The sequence below is a fragment of the Tamandua tetradactyla genome, chromosome 16, assembly GCF_023851605.1.
Source record: "Tamandua tetradactyla isolate mTamTet1 chromosome 16, mTamTet1.pri, whole genome shotgun sequence".
Classification (NCBI taxonomy): Eukaryota; Metazoa; Chordata; class Mammalia; order Pilosa; family Myrmecophagidae; genus Tamandua; species Tamandua tetradactyla.
The window spans coordinates 15,361,826-15,367,549 of record NC_135342.1 but is presented as its reverse complement, the minus strand read 5'-3'; positions in this window follow the sequence as shown (position 1 = coordinate 15,367,549).

Genomic DNA, 5,724 nt, shown 5'->3' with positions numbered 1-5,724 from the left:
AACTCCTATTCTAGCCCAGTCCACAGAGAACCTTGTTTATTGGATCTAGACCCACCCCCAGGATTCTTAGCTCCACCCTCAGAATCTCGCAGAGCTAACGTTCTATGCCCGCCCTCAGAGCCTTTTGGCCACGCCCCCTGACCAACTGTGCTCTATAGTACTTCGCTCACCTCCCAGAGCCCTTGACCCCGCCCTCTTACAGAAGTCGCTTATATTCCTCCTTATAAGAATAGCTTCAAGCCGGGTGTTTAGACTCCTCACCTCGCGTCTGTAAGACCCTCCCACACCTTCCCTTCCATTCTCTTAGCCGCGCCCCAGGCCCTTAGCTCCTCCTCTAGAGCCCGCGTTTGCCACAACCGCGTTATCCAGTCCGGGTTTTGGCGCAGGCCCAGCTGTGAAGCGAAGAACGGCGGGTGGTATCAGTCCGAGCTGGCACCGAGGTAGGGGGAGGAGAGGAGGATAGAAAACCTGACGATGGATTTTGAGAATACTGGACCGCCTTCCCAAGTGCCCACCGAGGTTCAGCAACTAGAGATGACCCAAGTCACGTTTTACAGGTAGGAGAAGCAAGGCCAAGAACGGGAAGATTTTTGCCTCCGGACACACAGGAATCTAAGCCGTGGGAGCATAGGACTTTGGAACCAGACTGACCTGGGTTCAAATCCTGACCACTACTTCCTGGCTGCGTGATCCTGAGCCTCAGTTTCCACATCTGGAAAGTGAAGTTTTATAACCGTGCCTACCTCTTTCATTCATTCAGAAATGCGTATTAAGTGCCTACTATGGGCAAGCTCTGTTCTCGTGCTTGAGTTCCTATAGAGAACCCTTCCTGACCTGATCCTGTGAAAATGGTAAGACAGGACGATATGATCAACAAAGAGAGAGGCCAATGGAATAGAACTGAGAGTCCAGAGATAACTCTACACACTTATGGCCAATTGACTTTTGACAAAGGTGCCAAATCCATTCAGTAGGGGAAAGGGTAGTTTCTTCAACAAATGGTGCTGGGACACCTGGAAATGCACATGCAAAAGAGTGAACTCAAAATGGAGCAAAGACCTAACTATATGAGCTAATGCTATAAAAAAACTTACAAGAAAATATAGGGATATATTTTCAGGACCTTCTAGTAGGCAATAGATTTTTAGATCTTATACCAGAAGCACAAAGAAAAAAAAAAGAATAGAAAATGGGACTTCATCAAAATTAAAAACTTTGTACACTTACAGACATTATCCAAAAAGTGAAAAGACAATTTACAGAATAGGAGAAAATATGTGGAAACCATTTATCTGATAGTTTAATGCCCAGAATAATATATAAAGAACTCCTACAACTCAACAACAAAAAGTGAACCAACCCAATTTAAAAATGGGCCAAGGATCAGTGGCCAAGATCAAATGGAGTCAAGAGGCTATTCCAGAGGTTACTCTCATGCAAGCTTCAGTTAGATAGTGCTAATTGCCATGGTTTGCTAAACCCCAATCAAGGGTAAACCCTGTTTACCCTTAAGTACATCTAGGACTCTAACTGAGCTCTATAAAGGTTTCATGCACTAGGTTTGCCTTCCTGGAACTTAGAATTCCTGGAGGGTTCCTAGGTTAGATAAATCCTGAAACTCAAAGGGACCAGCCTCTCCAAGTTATCAATTAATTACATTCCCCCTATCCTTTAGAGTTGACACCCCTTCTCAACACAAAAAAGTCAAAACAGGCATTGCCTAAAGATCTCTTTAGATTGGGAGAAGGATTAAAGGAGAAGGACGAGGTATAACAGAGAAAATAAGACTTAAAAGAATATGACTGCTGAATCACTATATTACTATTCCTTCCAGCCTCCAATGTTTTGGAACAGCTAGAAGGAAAAATCTGAGATGGTGGAATAGTAGCCCATGACAAACTCTGGGATCTGTTCCGGAACTACTTGTTTTGTTTTGATTTTTATTGAGAAAATTTCACAAACATACATTCCATACATGGTATACAATCGATGGCTTACAATATCATCCCGTAGTTTTGTACTCATCACCATGATCACTTTTTTTAGAACATATGCATCACTCTAGAAAAAGAAATCAAAAGAAAAAAGAAAAACTCATACATACCATATCCCTTACTCCTCCCTCTTATTGACCACTCATATTTCCATCTACCCAATTTATTTTACCCTTTGTCCCCTACTATTTATTTATTTACTTATTATCCATATTTTTAACTCATCTGTCCATATCCTGGATAAAAGGAGCATCAGAGGGTACATGAGTGGTTCAATGGCAGAATGTTTGCCTTCCCATGCGGGAGACCTGGGTTCGATTCCCGGGCTATGCATACCCCCCCAAAAAAAATCAGACACAAGTGTAACTACTTGTTGAACTGTGCTTTGAAAATTATTGTGTTTAAAGCATGTATAAACATGCTTTTTTAAAAACGGGCAAAGGGTCTGAATAGACATTTTTCCGGAGAAGATATTCAAATGGCCAATAAGCATATGAAAAGATGCTCTACAACTTTCCTTATTAGAGAAAGGCAAATTAAAACTACAATGAGACACCACTTCGCACCCACTAGAGTGACCATCATCAGAAATAACTAAGTGGAAACAATATTTTTTTAAATACCGTGTGTTAGAGAAGATATAAAGAAAGAGGAACCCTCCTACATCGTTGGAGCAAATGTAAAATGGTGCAGCCACTGTGAAAAACAGTTTGGCTGGTTCCTCAGAAAATTAAATTTAGAGTTGCCATATAACCCAGCAATTTCTTTCCTAGGTGCATACCCCAAAAAAATTGAAAGCAGGAACTCGGACTAATGTTTGCACACCAATGTTCATCTCAGCATTATTCACAATAGCTAAAAGGTGGAAACAACCCAAACATCCATCAACATATGAATAGATAAACAAAACGTGGTCTATCCACACAATAGAATATTATTCAGCCATAAAAGGAAGTGAAGTGCTGGTACATTCTACAACACGGGTGTACCTTGAAATCATCATATTGAGTGAAATAAGCCAGACACAACAGGACAAATATTGTATGATTTCTCTTATATGAAATAGAATATGCAAATTCATAGAGACAGAGGGCAGAATAGTGCTCACCAGGAGTGAGGGAAGGGGGGACTGGGGAGTTATTGCTAAAGGAGTATGAGTTTTAGATGAGGATGATGAAAATACTGGTAAAAGTGACACAGTCTTGTAAATGTACTTAATGCCAAAGAACTGTCCACTTCAAATGGTTAAAATGATTTCCATGTTATGTATATTTTATCCCAACTAAAAATGAAGTAATCTTAAAAATTAATGTAATCAAACATCCAGGTAGTCTACTTAATGTCAGATATGCTGACGTATTTGGCGGAAAAATACTGATATCTGCAATTACTTTAAAATTCATAAAAAAATGGATTGATGGGTGCATAGAAGCAGCTGATTTACACAAAAGGTGCAGGGGAAGGTCTCTCTGAGGAGGTGACATGTGAGCTGAGATGTGAATGACAAGAAGGAAGCAATAAGGTTGAGAGTTGGGGGGAAAGCTCTCCAGGCAGAGGTCCTGGGGGGTGGGTATGATTTTGGCATATTCTTGGAGCTTGTAAAGATGGTTGGAGCAGGGTAGCAAGGGGAAAGTGGAAGAGGATGAGGTCAGGGTAGTGATGAGCCCAGCAGATCCTGTAGGGCCTTTGAGCTGTGGGAAGACAAAGTATAGTTTGCCATTGAATCCTCCATGAACTTCAATGAGGTGACACGTGCAAATCCCCCATTAGCACAGTGCCTGGCACACATAAATGTTAGCTACCCCTATTCCTTTCCCGGTGAACACCTACTACGTGCCACCACCCCCATTCCTTTCCCAGTGAACACCTACTACGTGCCACCACCCCTATTCCTTTCCCAGTGAACACCTACTACATGCACCACCCCTATTCCTTTCCCAGCAAACACCTACTATGTGCCAGGCACCAGGAACAATGATGGGCATGAAGTGACAACTAGAGAAGACTTAGACCATTATCATTCTATGATCACAACTCATTGTGTTACTGATAGGGACAAGGCTGGAACTCAGATTTCCAGCGTCCCAACCCCCTTCCCCCACCCCCAAGCCTATGCATTTAGATTCTAGGAGGGGGGAAGTCCGAGTCCTACATACAGAACTCTGCAGCAGGCTGCAATGTTCAAAGGGATGTCACGGGACTGCCCCCAGAGGATTGTGAGAGCCCAGGGGAGTTCAATCCTGGGGGCTCCATATGGCAGGGGATGGGGGAGAGCTTGGGGAGGAAGGAACAATCGGCAGAGAAACAACAGAGCTTACACTGGGGGCTCCCGGGAGGGAAGGGACACACAAAGAGGAATCAGAGCCAAGCTCTGACTTCGAGGGACGCCGAGCTTGGGGACAGGGATGAGACACTGTCCGTATGAGCAGGGTGACCACGGCCCAATGGCTTGGCATTTCATCCTCTGCAAAATGGAAATCAACCCAGCACCCACCTCCCGGGGGAGGAGGGCACGTTCAGTGAGCTCAGGCCGGTGAAGTACTCAGTACAGGGTTTTTGGGTACGGTTAATGGAGTCAGTTTTATTACAAGTGCCTGGAGGAGGGAGGGAGTGGAGAGGGGGGCAGTGCTGCCAGCGGGGGGGTGGGGGTGGAGAGAGAAGTGGGGGATGGGCTCACAATCTCTGACTTTTCTGTTTCCTTCTGCATGTGTTTTTCTCTCTAATTTCTGTTTTGATCTTTATTTACGCCTGTGTTTGGAAATTGGATTTTGAAGTCAGACATCTTGGACCCCTGTTTCATCACTGATGAGATTTGAGATGGATTTGAGAAGATTTGACAAAAATTGAAGGGAGGCATTTCAGAGAGAGAAAACCACCCAAACAAAGGCTGGGGTTGGGAGAGGCTCTGGAAAGAGTTTGAATAGTCAGGGAGTCAAGAAGAGAAGCCTAGAGAACTCAGCAAAGGCCTGGAAGGCCAGGGAGAAGAGCCTGGGCTTTCTCCTGGGGGCACTGGGGAGCCATGGCAGGTTCTGAGCAGGGGAGGGTCAGAGTCAGATTTATGCTTTAGGAAGACCCCTCTGGCTGCCTGCAGTGGGCAGGGGTGGAGAAGAGGGAAAGGAGCTGGACTGGGGCAGGAGACCAGGGAAGAACAGGGTCTTGGATCAAGGTAGAGGCTCTGGGGAGGGGGTGGAGGGGCCAGGTTCAAGAAACATGGCTAAGAAAGCCCAGGCCCGCCTGCCCTCTAGGACTCCGGGAATGGAACTGCAGGGCTCCCTCACCACCACCAGAGGGCAACCAGGGACCCTCTCAGCGGCTCCTTGCGGGGCTGCGGTATTTGCACCCAGATTTGGAGGGGTGGGGGGAGGCTGGAGCTGTCTGTGGAGCCTTCACCAAGAGCCAAACTGTTCTTCTGGCCCCTGGGTCCCTGGAGCTCCTACCCCACCCGGCACAAAATTATGTCAACACAGACCCGCTGCTTCTGGTCCAGACAATATTTGCCCTCGGGATCTGGGGAGGTCGCTATGGAGACGAGCCCGGCCCCCCCACCCCCACCCCCACCCCCACCCCCAGGCCCTGAAGTGGGTGATGGGAGCGAGTCTCTGTCTCCCGTCGGTCTGAACGTGTCCTTGAGAGCGTTTACTCCCCCCACCCCCAGCAACCCACCCGGGTCTCCGTCTCTGTCACTTTCTGGGACCAGATCTCTGTGTCCTCTCTGCATCAGTCTCTGTAT